Source organism: Oratosquilla oratoria, chromosome 18 (genome assembly GCF_046742065.1).
Source record: "Oratosquilla oratoria isolate Oo_2021 chromosome 18, ASM4674206v1, whole genome shotgun sequence".
NCBI lineage: Eukaryota > Metazoa > Arthropoda > Malacostraca > Stomatopoda > Squillidae > Oratosquilla > Oratosquilla oratoria.
In genome coordinates this window covers 83850-102543 of record NC_134794.1, presented here as the reverse complement: position 1 = coordinate 102543, position 18694 = coordinate 83850, and the positions used below count along the sequence as shown (strand labels likewise).

Sequence of the window (18694 nt, the reverse complement as noted above, 5' to 3'; positions counted from 1 at the left end):
TAGTCACCCATTCACGTCGACAAAAAAAACTCGAGATTTGACAAGGACTTGGTTCCCTCTTCGTCAATAACAATGCTAAAGATATCACCATAGTGTCACCCTCTTATTACTGGTTCCCTCGTAGTCAATAATTGATATTACCATAGTGTGAGATGACACCCGCTTATTACTGTAATCATAATTACATTATAATTTCTGTGAAAGTAAAGTATTAATGTAGTCAGCATGGTGTGGGTTAATGCCACCCCCCTCCCCGCCTATTATTATAACCATCATCACCATTGCCATTTCTGGTACCGGCATAATCATCATCGCCATTGTTATCACCATTACAATTATCATTACAATCATTACCAACATCAACATCACTGTTATTACTGACATGATATTTTTTATTATTGATTCCTTTGGTACAGTGGCACCTTTTAACCCTAATCCTTGTACGTGCTAGAACTGCCTAAATGGACGTAACTTCTGCCTGGCGGCCTTGCAGAGAACGTAGTGAGATACATGAGCTGGGCTTGCTGGCCTATGCCATCCTTTGGACGGAATTTGTTGTCGCTGATGCCAAACGATTTGTATAAATTTGGTGAGTTTAATTACTAATAACATAATCTGTTACTAAATTGTAATCATGCACTGTGGATTCCAATACACATGGACGGAGGTTCACTTTCCTTATCTTGATAAAGGATTCACATGACGTGAGAGGCAGAGCCGACCTTGCCTAATAATTCGTTAGGTGACAACTCCCTTTGTTTACCTCTCATATTCAGGAGTGACTGCGCGTGCGCGCAAGTAGCCCGATTTAGAAGAAGAAAAAAAAAATCCAAACGCCGCGGTTGGTATGTCTGACTGGGATGGAGACGGCGCCAGTTTGGGCCGACCGCGAGGTCTAATATGTTTGTTTGTTTTCTATTTACATGTCCTTTTGTTTGATTGAATTTTTCCTGTGTTGGTCTATTTCTTTATGTACTCAATCAACCCAGTACCCGGACGCTTATTCTATATACTCATCTACTGACTTTTATTCCATACAATTTCAATTTTTTTTTACTGCATCACATTACGTATAACGTAATTTATTTTCTATGTATATTTTGATTTATGTCCTTGCTTACAGATTTATTCTATCTTTTCAGCAGCGACGGGCCACTAAAAGGATAAATCCACAAAGTACTCACTTGTAAGGACGGCAGCCCCAACTAATTTAAATAAGAAATAGACCGGATCCCGTTCCCTCGTGGCATCATCATCAGAGGAGGCAAGCCACTCCCGCGTCTATCACGGTTAGTCAGGAGGGAGAAGAAATGGCGCAGTTCTGATCAGATCACCACGGCGAGCAGTGCGACAATTGAAGACCCAGTTCATGTCTTCTGCCCGGATCAAACTCTTAGTTGTTATGGTAGGCCCAAACTAGTCTCTTCGCTGTCTCTTCATGAATTGGGCAATACAATTATAATTAGGCTGGCATAGGACAGAGTCCACCCCAATTTTCCCAATTTCAATGTATCCGACTTTACCACCTGAACACCAGCATCACTGTATTGCGAACCGGCATTCCAGCTCAGGTGGGCAAGGAGTTGTGCGTGTGTGTATAAGGTGGTGCGCAGCATTACTCATATCGCCCCATATGATCTCTCATCTGAAAGGGAAATAATTGTCCATCACGGATCCAACACGTGATCCAAGACCGTGTTGACACACATGCACACACACTCACACAAACTCTCCCCCACACTTCTCAAAACCAACACACACACACACACACACACAGAGGCTAAAGGATATAAACAAGATTGCGAGAATACAAAGAGCAGCAACCAAACTGGTCCCCCATCCTGGCAGATAAACCATATGAGGAAAGACTGGATCTGCCAAGTTTGAAAGATCGAAGAGAAAGAGGTGATACGATTTATTCAGGTCTCTAAAGGGGATATATTGCATTGACGGAAGAGATCTATGGATTAAAGATGGGAATAACTTGGAAGGTGATATAGCCCAAACTTAAACAATACGTGAATTCAAATCCAAATATGGAAATTGGAAATCAAGGGTATATATATATATTTAGTTGGGACTGTACATTAATTTGAGTTTGGTTTTGTATGGGAATTAGAGATTAAACGACGGGACCCTACGAGCGTTGTTCTTTTCCTATATGCTGCAATTAGGTAAACGCACGCACGCACGCACACACCAAGAAATTAAGCCTTCGATCACGAGCATATCTTACACACACACACGTAGGCTCGACGGTGCAGTGGTGACGTTCTCGACCGCTAATTCAGCGATCCGAGTTCGAGTCCCGCCCAGAGCTAAAAAAAAAAAAAAAAAAAACAGCGTCACTGTACTGCGAACCGACATTCCAGCTCAGGTGGGCAAGGAGTTGTGTGTGTGTGTGTGGTGCGCAGCATTACTCATACATCGCCCCATATGATCTCTCAATTGAAAGGGTAATAATTGTCGATCACGGATCCAACACGTGATCCAAGACCGTGGTGACACACATGCACACAGACACTCACGCAAACTCACCCCCACACTTCTTTGTTTATGCGTTTTTAACCTTTCCCTTATTGAATTTCCCTCCAATGCCCCATTTCTTCCTTCTGTTACAGTTTATATATTTTTTCCTTCTCTTTATCGTTTTCTTCATCATCCTCTCATCCCCTCTAGGTACTTCCTTTTCTTGTCATATTTCCCCGTACATATGGAAAGCCGCGATGTTCCGACAATTCAGCATGAGAATCTGTGGGTTACACAGGATCTAATTATAGCATACACGTTCCTCAGATGCTTTCCATAGACATCAGAATTACAATTTATCACTAGGCTGGGAATTTAAACAGTGATCACGTGCAAATTCTTATTAATGCAATGAAGTAATGAAAAACAACTTAAAAGTGTACAAATGACAGGCGTACACAATCAACGCTCGGGGAAGAACATGGGGTTGCATATGAATTCAAATTCTCAACAACCACTCGCTACGTAGGCGTTTCCCGCCGTTCCGCCCAAAATCCGCTTCCAAATGCCCCTCTGTACACTGTACCTCCCCAAAGCTCATCTATTACATACTATTTCATTTTATTTTCCAGCCTACCACACTGCGAATAATTCGCAACCAAAATAATTTTAAATGGTAACTTATTCATTCGTTCAACTCACCCTTCTTCTTTGTAGTCCCATTTTTTATATATATATATATTTTTTCATTTTATTCTCTCTTCGTATCCAACTTTATAATCACCTCTGTTACATCAATATAAAATTTCTCCTGTGTATCTAATATCTAGTCATGCAATGTTCCTTATGACTGCATTATTGCTATCCCCCTCATCTCCATACGCTACATATTCCAGATGTTTTACATCATCTAATCGTCTTGTTACCCTCCCCCACCCTCACTAACTCGCCGATACTCTCAGTCACTAGCACCTCCTCCCCGCCTTCGGAAAGCACGTTACCTTCTCCTCCTCACCCTCCTGTCTTCCCTCCCCGTCCCCCCCACGCGTCTCTCCTTCCCTCCCTCCCCCACCTCCCTTTTCCCATCCGTGAGCTGTTGCGCAGTTTGCCTGGCCACACAAACAAACGAACGCACAGTGCGCACGCCTTCAACCGGGCCTCTCACTAGTGGCCATGCGGCTGTGTATGTTGGAGATTGTGCAGTACGGTCACGTAACCATACATATTAGCAATAACCTAGATTTCCGCACGCATAGATGCACGCACGTGTGTTTTCATTAACCTTGCTGTGTGTTTGTAATTAATTGTACATATATGCACAACCAAGATACGTTCTGCAGTAACCCAGATATGCACGTTTGTTTGCAATAACATGATATGCCTAGGTGTGCGCAATAACCTAGACACAATTTTGATCGTATGAATATACTCGCAGACATTCCTAGCCGAGGATTGTAATGTAAACATAACATAATGTTTTAAGAAAAAGATAAATGCTAGGATACGTTCATAAATGCACCGTGGATCTCACACTACAGAACAAAAGCTTGCTTTGTTACAATTAACAGATATAATTGAAGTATTTAACAAATACCAACGCACTTTCACTACAGTGTAAGCTGAGACGGAAACGCAGATTCGGACCAAAACATGGAATCGTTTTGAGACCCAAGTCTCCCTACAGGATGATAAAAAAAAAAAAAAAAAAAAAAAACACGACATTACCCAGATCGTCTGTGGACAGACTTACGTGGCGAAGAGGATCGTCATCTCTGTCCATAAAAAAAAAAAAAAAAAAAAAAAAACTGCTACGGACGCACGCAACCCAGGTTATGCTACGCAGAAATGTGAATACGTTTCCAACTACAGACCAACGTGATTCACCATGTTGATCATATGCTGGATGCGTGATCGACAGATGTTTCCCTCCCAGGTGAGAGCTCGGAGGTTATATATGGCCCCATCTGTAGGGAAATATTGTCATTACAAATGTTTAGCCTGGGTTCGATGAGTCAGTCTCAGGGGGTTGGCCGACACACACAAACACACACACACACACACACACACGCACACACACACACACACACACACACACACACACACACACACACACACACACACACACACACGATCAAAACGTGATCAAAGACCGTGGCTAATCCGCTGCTACAGCGGTCCGAGTTCAAATCCTGTCCAGGGCTGAAATAATTTCAGTATCGCTGCGCTGCAAGTCGTTACTTCAACTCGTTGGTTGTGTGTGTACGTGTGCGTGTAAGGTCACAGCATTATCCACAGATCGGTCATTATGAACTCTCTTCCGGAAGGGAAATAGCTGTCGATCACGAGTCCAACCCGTGATCCAAGACCATGGTGAATCACACGCACGAGTCCAACACATGATCATAGACCATGGCGAATCACACACACACGAAAAAAGAACAGGATTTGTTGCAAAAATGATACTAGAGTGGCACTTGACAAGATGCAACCGCGCATTTCTGAATTTGTCTGAGAAGCGACCGCAAAACTCACATTGAATTGGAGTAAATATCCATTGAGTTTTGTTTTTGTATGAAATACACGCATTGTTGTTTTTGTTCTTTGATCACTGGATATGTATGGAACTGATGCATGGTTCATTTTGTGCACTAAAGATACATACCTATATTTTGAAGGAATATTTTATTTTTCCAATTAAGGAGTAGGTGGATGCACTGATGAAACTTGCAGGGTTCAGTACCTCCAGAAAAGTTAAAAACTACTGGCTTAGATGAAATATATAAATTTTAAGATATAAACAAATTTGCTAGGAATAATAGAGAGAGAAAAAGGGACCCAGCGAATAGTAATCTTGTCTTAACGTTGATACACTGGCAATGTACAATTTGAGCTAATGGTAGGACTAGATTAAATTAGGTTAATGATATGTACTCTGGACGGAATGACGCTGTTCTTGTAGCGGTTGGCCCTCGGCGCTCTTGTGGGCTCAAGTTTGTTGTTGTGCCCGGTAGGGTGGCGTGGTAAGGGAGCGTCGGGTGGGAGGAAGTGTCGGACTGACGGGTGAGTGATTAGATCTTCCCCAGACTTCCTCATTTCCTCCCGAGGCCTCTCAGACAGCCTTAAGAAGTTCGGGATGGTTAGGGCGTTGTTATGGCCATCGTAACAAGGTCTCAAGATGATCTTTGCACGCCCTCTTCCGTGTTCTCTCTAGTTGTTGCTTTTGTGTGAGGGTGAACGAGGGGGCTACACTGGGGAAGTGTACATGAGAACAGGGTTAGTATAAAGGTGGGGTAGACTCCACGTAGCTCCTCCGCTGACGTCCCTAGTAACCTGAGTAATATCGCAACATGGTATGAGGCTGTCTTCACTGTGTTGTTGATATGTTGCTTCCAGTTACAAAGAGAAGCCTAGTGAACTGAACCACTTGGAGGGGATGAGCGCCTAACTACTGACAGTTGGGGACGAGTCACCCCCTGTGGGGACGTAGAGAAGTTCATCACCACGGTCTTTAGCTTGTCCAGGGTGGACTGTAGTGGTGAGTAGTCAGGCTGCCTGGTATTGACGGGAATGACAATGGTACTGTCATCAACATACTTCCAGCGATGCGGGGTGTTCGAGAGGGCATTGTTGAAAAGGACGAAAAAGCACAGTGTCATGGGGAACCCTCACAGATCAGGGAAAGGAAGGAGGATATCGACCCCCGATACCTGACGGCCTGCTATCGCCCAGTGAGGAAGTCGGCCAGCCACGCTGTCAGGTGCGGATGGCCCTGGTCGTATAGCCTTGGGAATGACTAACAGTGTGGTCAACAAGGTCAAACCCTTTTCTAAAGTGTATAAAAATGACAGCCAGGGAGGTGTTACGCTTGTCTGGGTGGCTGTATAAGAAGTTGAGAAAATTCACAGGGCACTGGGTAGTGGAGAAGGACTTCATGTTTTTTTTTTTTTTTTTTTTTTCTTCATATGACAAGTCAAAAACAAAATCCTCGCAGATAAGGCTTGGGATGGGAGTAGTAGAGCTTGGGTTAGGACTGGAAATGGTGAGAATGAGTAGTTTAAAATGAAGGTGATTGTGTAATGTCTCCATTACACATTCATCTTGTACATGCATGGATGGGGTGGTACGGGAAGTAAATGCGAGAGTGATGGGCGGACTATTGATATGGTCAGCAAGAGGTGATGACACTGCGCTTGTTGCTGGATCAGAGAAGGGTCTAAGACAGCCGGTGCCGGACTTTGAGAGTGTATGTGAAAGGAGGAAGTTGAAATGAAGTGTGGATACATTTAAGGTGATGAGATGTACAAGGGGTGAAGAGGGCAGTGAGTTGGAGGTAAGTTTGAAAGGAGAGAGGCTGAAGTTATGTGATAGTTTTATATATTTAGACGTAACAAGAAATGAGGAGCGTGGGTGGCGTTGAACTGTAGAGACAAACAAGTAAATGTTTTAGAGGAATGAAGAGTGTCGCGAAGAATAGGCACGGGGTTGGACGCAGAGAAGACTATGTGAAGACGTGATTGTGCATACAACACTATCGGACAGAGGATTAAGATGCAGAAGGGGAAAGAGATAGACAGGAGGCAGAGAGAAGCATGAGGAATTTAAATGTGTTTGGGATGAAGTGTTTAAGAAGTTACGAGGATGGATAGAATGAGAAATGAGTAGGTGTTGAGGAGAATGGGGGATGGGGAAGGGGCTGGCAGATAAGGTTGATTAAAGAATACTGTGATGGTTTGGGCAATTGGCTAAGAAAAGAGCAGTTGGCAAGATTCCCGTGTGGTCCACCAATCCGGGAGATGTGCCAATGTTGAGATTGCTTGGATATTCATGGTACGTAAGTATGCAAAGTTTGCTGGAAGTGAACAACCTCTTGATTTTAAAAGGTTTATACAAACACACGTATTGCCAGCTATGCAAGTTTTTTGTTCTAACGTTATGTAGGGTAAAGGCCATTGTCTCGACCCCCCCCCGCCCTCCTATCAGGAAACTAGGACGGTGCCCCTTACAGAGGACTTTGTAGCGTTGAATTTAATGAACCGCACTTAGCTTAACTCATCGGTGGCAGGGTTCGAGCCGCCACCACCTCGACCTCCGTCACAAGTAGCGACGCTCTAACCCGCTCGGACAGGTAAAGAATTATGATAGTTGAACAACTCTTGGTTTTCCTCTCCGTGCGTCTGCGGGAGTTTCTCTCTCTCTCTCTCTCTCTCTCTCTCTCCTGCAGACATGTTTACTGTGATGCCCTTTTTTTATGCCTCACTCCTCGGTAAACCAGTATTTTCCAATGTTGACAGGATTCTAATTTTAGCTCCACCGGTTTTGCTAAACGTAAAAGTGTCAGTATTGTAGATGATTTATTATACGTTGGTACGCAAGATTGGGGGGGGGGGAGGATTGTCCAGATAGTTCCACTGTTGACTGGCTTCGTCAGTATGCAGACAGGCAATCGGTGGGCACGCCGTTGGTCAGGAATAGCCAACATTTGCATGTACTCACCTTCACCAGGTCTTTGGGAGAGCGTTCAAGCGGTCCGTGATTGTTCATGTTCTCAAAAACACACAAAAATGAACCTTACTCATGCACGCTCAAGCTTCCTGTTTCCTGTGATCGTCTTGGAGGGGTTAGGGGAGAGGTTCAGCAATGGTGTTCAGTTGATTATGTTTATTTGCTGCCCCTTCATGCGGACCGGCCCATCTGTACCCAAGTTGACCTTTAGAGATTGTAATGACTGCAACTGTCCCGAATATTTTATTCGTTCCATCTGATCCCCAACCGTATCAGTGGACTTGTAACTATCAAGGAGTAAGTCACTGGTTGCAGCGATATCTTTCAAATAATCAAATCCGGCAGTCGCGGAGGCCGGGTCCGGGGACTCTTTAGGAACCCAGTCAGGTTACCATCTTGCCTCGTAAAGGGTGAAAAGGGTTCAAAACTATTCCCTACACCAGCGTGGCAAGACTCCTAAGCCTCCGCAACAGCTGGATGTGATTATTTGAAATATGTCACGGCAATTAGTGATTTGTTCTATACATGTATATATATATGTGTAGTGACATTGAGCCTTTTGATTTGCTGCGCCACGTCCAGTCACCCCCAGTTGCCCCTTCAGGAATTGAATATCTATTAAACCTGTTTACACGAATATGGACATCCTTCATGAAAGCCGAGATCGAACCTCCAACCTCCCGGATACAATCATGCATACACGGTTTATTTGGAGCCATCGCTAACGGCGAGATGGTAATAGCTAATGAAGGTGGTGACCACTACGCTATCATGCTACTTCCTTTTGCTACTTCGTTTGAGTAGGAACGACTGCAGTTACGATCTTTTGTTTTTCAATTTTCCAAGTGTCAAATTACTCCTGCGTCATATAGTGAGAAGCTGAATGATGAGCTAAGAGAAGTTAAACCTAAAATACGAATATTAGACACCAATGCTGGGATGTTCTTACGGAAGTTTAGATGAACGTAACCTACGACGTTTCTTCTCAAACGAAGTAGCAAAAAAGTAAGTGGCATGCTAGCGAGAAATGCCTAGTGTGTCGCCACCTTTACGGAAAGGTTCAATATCTGGAATGGATCGAGTTCCACCTCCTTCACCAGCAAACGAAAACAAAAGTCTCCTCTTATACAGTGCTTACCGAAATGTCGATTGGTTTGTCTATTCGTGTGTTGATCATATTTTTGTCATCTTCGTCTTCGTAGTCGTAGTTTCCTCACAAACCCGGTCAGATGTGTCGTTCCGTAAGCTGCTATATCTACTTCAATCAGGGAGAGCAAGATAAGGTCCATCAATCCACAAATTGATTAATCAATTAATTAGTTAATTAATAAGTTAATTAGGTAATAAATATTGATAGAATACAGATGAATAGATTAGTGAAGAAAGAAACATAAGTAGATAATTAGGTAAATAAATAAATACCAGATTGGTAGATAGATAAATAGGCAAAGAAACGGGGCCGAAATTACCTTACTTCGGTAATGAGAGATTAAACGACACCGAGGTTCTCGCTGCGCCCATTTTCTGTTGGGTGATGTCATTCGCCGTCCATTAGGGATTGGGGTCGTCGTGGGTGGGTGGAAGGACCTGTCCTAACTGGCCTTGGGTCGCTTCGCAGTGTGCACCGTCATCCAAAGCGACGCCGATCAAAGCATACCTCCCTCCCTACGTGATTTCTTCCCTCGGGGGCAGGGCCTTCTGCAGGAAAGGAGACCATTTCAACTGACATCTTCGTTACATTTTCCGTCTGACATCCCCGATTACAGCGACACGTTTTGCATAGTTGTGCGTGTGTGTGACGAAGTCTTCTAAGGGATAAGTGTGTTTCGACAGTTTAGTCAAACGATTTAGAAAGCATTATTAACACACTCGTAGCTTCCCGAAGGTGGATATTGTGTAATTGGATTGTTGTAAACAAAATTGGTAGAAGTCTACCTCATGCTCTATCAAGTGACCCACTAACCGATCGTCACAATAGCCTATCTCGATCGGCTCCTTTCGTAGCGAGCGACACTTTACCACACATTCCTGCCAGACATTTCCGTTCACCTTCGTGGCCCCTTGGTAGTAGTGAAGGTAATCTAATTCTCTCTCTCTCTCTACATAAGTCATTCGTTTGATCAGGATTCACGGAAGGTTGGGAGCTTAGGGTAACAAATGGGACTGTTGTACTTAGTAGATGCTGGGCAATTACCTGCTTTATTGAACTGATCCCGAGGAAATGAAGGAACGAAATTACCCGAGCATGTGATACCAAACGAGATTGAGAACACCTGCTGTTGAGTAACAACATGGCCCGGTCAAGTTCTGTTCGTTGTGTATCCTTCGAGCCATGTAGGCTTTATATAACTTTAGAGGATAATAATCAGATGCGCAGCCTTGAACCTCCCACTCTTCCTTACTTCCCCCCTCCCCCATAGCAAGGCCTCTCCCACCCGGTCAGAGTATCCTAATTCGACACCTCCTGAATACAAACAAACTTGAAACATCCACTTAGCAACATGGGAAGCTACTTCCAGGTGGGACCTGCGCAGGTGTCTCCATGTGTATGGACACGTAAACGCCACTAAGCAGTGAATATAATGTACTGCACAAGCGTATACTCAGGCACGTAGTCTTTAGAAAAAAAAATGCGGCTCACATACATTCACCCACGAAGGTATGTGTCGTGCATACATATGGAGTCTCGTGTATGCATATATGCAACAGAAAACTTTATGCACATTTTATCATCGCGCAGTATACCGCATACTCATGCGTGCGTTCACATTTCAATTGTATACATACAAGTATTCAGGTTTGGAATTAATAAGCGATATTCCATTTCCTAAGAATATGGCACTCGTGCATTGTGGGTCCAGGGTCGAATGAAGTCCTTTATTTCAATTCTCCCCATCTTTTACTCTCTTCATGTTCTTGGCATCATCAACAAATGCATTGGTGTAACTTTTTGTTCTATTTGTCTTTAGCGTGAGCCAAGAACATTACTGGTGTAACTTTTTGTTCTATTTATCTTTAGCGTGAGCCAAGAACATTACTGGTGTCATCATTGAACCCTGAGGGACTCCGCACTTTTTCCTCAAATTTGACATCATTTCTTTCACAGTCGCCCTCATTAATCTGTTCTTCGGGAGCGTCTTCCCTTTTGAGTCCTGCTGTATATATCAATTCTCAGATTAGTCTTTTACTAGTTATTTTAAAAGTTTTCACAAGATTTAGTTGTACATAATCCCTTCGCACATCTTTTGTAGTATGTAGATCGTTCATGAGTAAAAAAAAAATCGACAATTTCGTAGACCATGATCTTCCTATTCTGAGTCTAAATTGGTCATCTGGCAGTACCTTCCTATCTTTAAAGCATTCCATCACTCTGTTTCTCACAATTTTCTAGCAGATCTTTTAGCTATCATACTGTTCAAGGACATAGATTTGTAATTTAGTCGTTACTTCTTATTTCCTCATTTATAAGATGGGACCATATTAGCCTTCTTCCAATCTCTCGTCACTTCACTTTCATGTAATGGTCACACAGTTCATGAATCTTGTTCACCAGTTCTTTTCAACATTTCTAGTTTCCCACCAGTCCATGCCTCCCACAATGCCTTCCTGTCGACCCTACCAGAGGACTTCTCCAGCTCCACAAAAAAAATTACATTTTGCCAAAATCTTTCGGCATATTTACCTTGATGGATATATATATATATATATATATATATATATATATATATATATATATATATATATATATATATATATATATATATAATATATCCACGCACCCTCTACATTCCTAAACACACTCTTCCTCACCAGTTAATCCTTCTTTTCCTCTCAACACCATCCCATCTATCTTTTCAGTTACACTCAACAGATTGATCCCTCTAAAACCACTATATTCACATTCGCCTCCTTTACCTTTGTAAAGTGGAAGTGGACAACAATTTTCCAGTTCTCCTGCACAGTCCCCTCCCTTAGGCACATATTAAACAAACTCAGTGGCCAATCCATCATAACTGTTGGTTCCTTTGTCAGACATTCCGCATGGCACTCATCTAACCTAGGTACCTTGCCACCTTCCTTCATTTTCATTTATTTCAAAACCTCATTTTCCCTAAAGTCCTGTCATTTCCCTCTACCATCACAACTTCAAGTACTGTAAGCATGTGTGTGTGTGTGTGCGTGCACGCGTGTGTGAATGTGTGTGTGTTTGTGCGTGCATTCATAATGTTTATGTGTGAGGGTGTGAGCTGGGTGTGCAAGTATTTCAAGCTCACCAGATAGAGAACAGGTTTGATGTCCTTGGCAATGCAGCATGACCAGTGCACATGCGTAACTCTCAGTGAAGGGGTGCCCCGCCGAGGGCGCCACTGGAGTAGGGAAAAAAATATCTCGAGAGAATGGAGGAGGAGGAGGAGGAAGAAGAAGAAAACGGGACGGTGAGATGCAGCGATTACGTTATATGTAGTACCTCCGGCTTGGCTCTTGCCTGTCTATCTGTCTGTCTGTGCCCAAATGCTTTGGTGACGGTGATGCTGCCAAGAACCAAGGACAAGAAGGTATCTGCGGTGAAATCTTATCTTTGGCATAGTTCCTGTCAGATGCTTGAGAAAAAGATCCTTATGATTTATCGATAAATGCTCTCGGGTGATTTACTCCTCGAGAACGATTAGACAGGCGTACTGCTTGTCTAAAACATTGTCCTCTAGACTAGGATCAGTGAGTAATTCTCATTTGAAAAGTTATCACAATTTGACAGATTAAGGGCTACAGATATCTCACAGGAGATCATAGATAGCTATGACGTCGCAGCTTTATTCACTGATGTTTCAGTGAAGGAGGCGTTGACACAAGATAGGTGATTAGAAATATGAAGGATGAAGATTTACCAGTAAAAATGATGATTGCTTGAAATAAGCACCTTTGTGTGCAAATTTTGGACCCCTCGTATCTAACAATAGACTAAAGTCAACATTGGGGACTTTAAATGGGTAACCCTCTCAGTGTGGTTTTGGCGTCACTCTATATGGAGGTCTTGAAGAAGATATATTTCAGGGGGATAATGGGTCAGGCCACTATTTGGCTCCGGTATATGAATAATGTCCTCGTCATTGCTCCGAAAGATTATCTAGACGACAGGATTATATACACGACGGCTGAGGTGATTGAATGAGGTCGAGCAGAACATCCAGTTCATAGTGGGAAATAAATTAGCCATCCTAGATACGGATGTGTGATGGACAATAAGCCCTTATTCTTGGTCCACAGAAGGAGCACCAACAACCACTATTACTCTGCTCGCAAAAATAAAGTGAAGAGTGAAGTTTTATATATATATATATATATATATATATATATATATATATTCTTAAAGATGTACTACATATATTTTGAAGAGTTCCTCGAAGACGAGTTTGATTACATTTTTCAAAGAATTCACTAAATTCTGCTATCCAGAAGGACCATTCAAGATAGCTAAGAGAATCGAGGAAAAAGAGGCCAGAAACAACAAAACTGAATTTCTCTCCGTTTCCAAATAAGGACACACGGGTAAGATAGGACAAGTTCTTACCAGAGCTGGAATAAAGAATTGCGTACGCCTCAGGAACTAGAATAGAGTTGTCAAGATGAGGAACAAGGACATGGTTGCAGCAGATGAAAACTGACAGATTTATAAGATACCAAGTGACAGTTGCCCATTCAGGTTGCTACGGGAAAACTGGCGGAGGAGTTGAGAATGGGACAAGTGAGCACAAAAACATCAGAGCTCAATTATCAGTGGTCCACCTAGATAAATATGGCGGCCACCTACCAGATTGGGAAACCAACAAAGGTACACCAAAAAGGACTCTGTAAAGAGAAGGAGAATATATAATTGAAGCACCTTACATCGCTTCCCATCCATGCGGGAACCATCAGATGGGTTTATTAGATTAGCCAAAACGGTGAGCTGATTGATACTTCGTGATAAGGAGCGAACGGGTGAAAGGAAGGTGGATTGCAGAAGAATAGGGTAATCTAGGCCACGGAGAGTGTACAAGATACTGTTTTGCATTTCGTATGCACCCTCTGAGGATGTCCTGATAAGGACAAAAAAAAAAAAAAAAAAAAAGTCTACCTAACCACATTGTCAGTCATGTCTTACATGCTTCAATATATGTGTGTGTATATATATGTATATATATATATATATATATATGTGTGTGTGTGTGTGTGTGTTCGTAAAGAGCTGGAGTCCAGGAGCCATGTTGTCGGAAAATTTTCAAACACTGGACTCAGAGTAACAGAATTTACTACCGACGTTTCGAACCCAGTCCGGGGTTCGTCTTCAGGGTTATACAATATCAGCTAAAGGAACCAATTTATTGAACCGGTGTTCCCTGTGACAGATTGAACAAAGGTGCAGATTAACAGAATTTACACTAGTAAAACTCCCCGACATGGAGCAAGGATTACAAAAAATAAATAAATAGATATAAAGATAAATAAAAATAAGAGACAAGAACATGCTGGTACTAAAATCCAAAAAGCTAATGATGACAGAATCTCACACCAGGCAGAATCCCCTATCCCAAGTCGCCTGCCATCACTCCTACCTTCCTTCCTGTCATTCGCTCCTCTGTAGCTACAATACAAATCCTAACAAAAAAATAAATCATGTTCTGAATTATAAGAAGAAATTAATTACAAGGTTTGCATAAACATGAAATCACCGAAATAAAAGAACATAAAGAGCCAAATATCACAAACCCGACAAAATAACACTGCACTCTATAGTGACAATACAAATCAAAACGGTAAAACAAAACAAAAACAATTCTGAATGACATAAATAATTAATTACATAGTTTGTATTAAGGGTCCACCAAAACAAAAAGAAGGAACAAAAAGAACCAAATATCACATACCCGACAAAATAACATTGCGCTCATATAGATACAAGTCAAAACAATAAAACAAAAGAAACCAATTATGAATTACGTAAAGAAATTAATTACAATTCTGATACTCTGAGTCCAGTGTTTGAATTTTTCCGAGATATATATATATATATATATATATATATATATATATATATATATTTATATATATATATATATATATATATATGTATATATATATATATATATATATATATATATATACATCATTTATGTAGGGTATGAATGGGCAGGAGGTTTTCTCTTTAACATCTTTCATTAAAAGTAATGGCTAATGCAGCATTTTGTATTTTCTTTTATATATTCTCTTTTTTCCACGATACTATCTTTTTTTCAGGCTATGAGATGATTTCTCCATAGGAGGTCATCTCTGCTACCACATCGCGATTTCGAATCTCGTTGACTCTTCTTCAGTGGCGTATAAGTAGGATTTTAGGATTTTGTCGTCTCGATGGAAGGGATGGGAATGCTGGCTGTACGGGTCTGGTCGGTATATAATTAAGGCGCACTTATGTCTGTTCCGCTCGTCCTTGCCGCTGATTGGCTGGTTCCAGGGGCCGTGTTCTTTCTCGTGCTGGGTAATGCTTGTGAGTCTGATGACTGGATGTTAATGTTGGGTTCCATTTGTTTCATGTTTAGGGCCTCCAGGGTGGGGAGGCGGGAGTGTCCAGACATGATGTGATGATATCAGTGTATTCTGTGAGTATTTGTCTTATTAAAGTCCTGGTGTAAATGAGTTCTTGGGGCTTCAGACGAAAGATGGAACCTGAGACATATGCTCAACTTCATAGTCGTTATGTCGATATTGGTGGAGGGGAGGGTTGCCCAGTGGCCTCGTTTACAATTGAATCTTTAGAGGACATGCGACTTTTGACCCGACTCTTTCTTCACGTTTGGACTATTCCGTACTAATACATGGCTAATCTTCCGGCTTCTAAAATATATCACAAAATTGATTCTTTTATCGGGACTTGTAGGTCTAGTATTTGTTTTTACAATTTATTTTGGCAAACAAATTGTAAAAAGAAAAATGGTAAACACTCAATGACCTCTGCTATCTTTCTTAAATATCTCCTTTACCACCTTAATCACTATCACACCTCTACGGTGTGATAGTGTCCCTATAAAGATAAGCACAGGTTGTCAGCGGCGAAATAGACTCGAGCACTATGCTGTGCAGGTAGACAGGTTCCGGAGGATCTTTACAGACTAACTCGGCACCCTTGGCACCTTACAGGTCGCCATGATTTGTATGAAATTTAGTAGTGATGGAAAATCTTCAGAGCACGTCGAGCAACAATAAACTTGTTGGCCTGATGCCTTGGAGACCTAATCAATCAGTTGGTGCATGTCATACACTCGGATCAGGTGTAATCTGGCTCTTTCCCCCTAGAAGCCTCACGTGGTCGATGTAACTGCCGAACAAAGAAACGATGTACCTATTCGTTAAGAGTGCCTCAGACGGGATTTGCATCTCGATACACATAGCCTTGGAGCTTGACTTTGTTGACATTCAGACAGAGTGCATTGTTCCACAGAGTGGAGGAGGTATTGTGCCGCGTGAAGCTTTCAAGGTCCTTTGTCACGTCGGCGTTAGACGGATACGGGACTCTTGCGCAATGCTCAACAACGGCATTGATCAGGATTGGGCTCAGATGTGATGATTGAGGCACTCCCCCCCCCCCCCGATATTACTGTACCTGAAGGATGCACCTCGAAGCCGAACTTGTCTTTCTCTCGATGAATATAGTTCTTGGTCAAGGATAACAGGTTACTAATGATACCTTTTGTCAACAAGTTCGGCAAGGATTGGCACTGCGTTGCCCTACCCAGTCATCAAGATCTAAAAAGGGCATCGATATCTTCCCATTCGTTCTAACAATGGGTAGGAGACAACTGGCGGTCTTGACGCCTCTCTGAAAGGCGAAAAAATGAATGAAAGGAACTCATTTTGATCTTCCCGTGTCTTTATCGAACAATTCTTTTCGTAATACATCGTTCTTTTGGCTTGGACAAGGGAGTTCGTGACGCAAAAGCGAATCATCGTAGACAAGATAACCTTGGAGTTCGGTTGTTTGTCCTGTCCGTTGTAAATTACTGGCGTGAGTGTGTGTGTATGTTTTTCTGACTTGTGTGCGTGCGTGTGTGTTATGTGTGCTTGTGTGTGTGTGCGCAAGTGTGCTGACACATGTGAGCGTATTGGCACCGGCGCGAATGGCATGGGTGGCCTTGCTGTGATTACGCCTCCAGGACCACCTGTTGTGGAGTCGCCAAATTTAGTAAACCGCCCCCAAGCTGCCACTCACTCATCACGGGGATGGGGGAGGGGGTGGCGTCCCGTATCCATGTGGACGTCATGCCTCGGGGTCAGCCAGGAGTGCAGACGACACCGTCATGGGAAGGACAGAGCGATCACTGTCTGCGCGCTCGCGGCAGACACACACACGCATACAAACAAACACGCGCGCGCGCGAGATCGAAAATATATACCAATAGAGTACGCAATAAAACAATCATATGTTTCATTATTAGATCATTAAATTGAGGGCTCCAACTTTGGGAAGAATTTTAGGAAGGGAAAATGGCGACACACATATATATGTATATGTGTGTATATATATATGTATATATATATATTTTTTTTTTCAGCGGAGCTCTAAACAAAAGAAGTGGGCTATAAGAAATATGGCATCCCATTACATTTGGCTGATTTCGAAAGTATTTCTGGTGTTGATTCAAGAAAGGAACGGATCGTCTCTAAGATGACAAGGAACAATAGAGAAGTAAATTTGTAACTGAGTTGAGATTCTTGAAGAATTTGCTCTATCTCTATCTATTTTTCTCTCTCTCAATCTATTTCTCTCTCAGTCTATTTCTCTTTCTCTCTCAATCTGTTTCTGTTATTTAGGGGCGTCAAATATTCTCTCTCTGGAAATGGTGTTGATAATGCATACCGACCTGATCGGAAATGGAGAAAGACTACAGGTTTATTGAGTACACCCGATGATTCTCAGCCTCCAGTGTATTTCCACCGGTCAGAGCATTTAAGAGTGAAAATAAAAGTTCAAGTTGGCCCAGGATTTAGGATCAGGAAAGAAAGAAAATATAGACACAGGATTCCGCGAGATTATCTTAGTTCCGTAACAACCAGTTGGTTAAATATACAAACGTAGCACTCTGTGGAATGTCTTCGCGCCATTCAAGTAACATGCCGGAGACGCCCCGTCAAACTCAGCGAAGCGTGGACTATGTGCGCCATGCGTGAGGGTGTGAATAAAGGCAAGAGAGAGAGGGAGAGGGACAGGTGGAGGAGAGAGAGAGGGGGGGAGAAGGGAAGGTAGAGAGATATAGAATGGAGAAATGGATTGGAAAAGAAAAAAAATGAAGGAGAGAGAGGGAAGGAAAAATGGATAATACATCTTACTTATACTAAAAGTTCTTTTCCCCTCTTAAGATGGGGATGGTCGGGTCAAATAGTATTTCCACCCATTCCTTAATCGGGTTTGCTTGGACTCGATGTCGGGTCTCCTGGAGCAAGACCAAGTTTTTTCAACACCTGCTCTGGCTGGGTACTGGATAGAATTGTCTGTCAGTTAACATTGCAAAGCATCCATTGGGAACATTAAGATCCCTGACCACTTCTTTACCGATGATGGTCCTGGCTGCAGCCCTCGAGTCACTGATCAGGGAAGTCGAGACCTTCTCGATTCCAAATCAGGTCCTCTGGACCAGGACCAGAGTTCAAGTATGTGTGTGGGAATACTGTATGGCAGAGGTGATTTTGT

General features: G+C 42.5%; 1 long non-coding RNA gene across 1 annotated transcript; it reads left to right on the top strand.

Moving 5' to 3' along the window:
* Positions 1-205: 205 nt before the first annotated feature.
* Positions 206-17685, top strand: LOC143034968 (uncharacterized). The gene is made up of 3 exons (XR_012967279.1): positions 206-589; positions 1143-1405; positions 17559-17685. It is a non-coding gene; the product is annotated as an uncharacterized LOC143034968 (long non-coding RNA).
* Positions 17686-18694: the final 1009 nt, after the last annotated feature.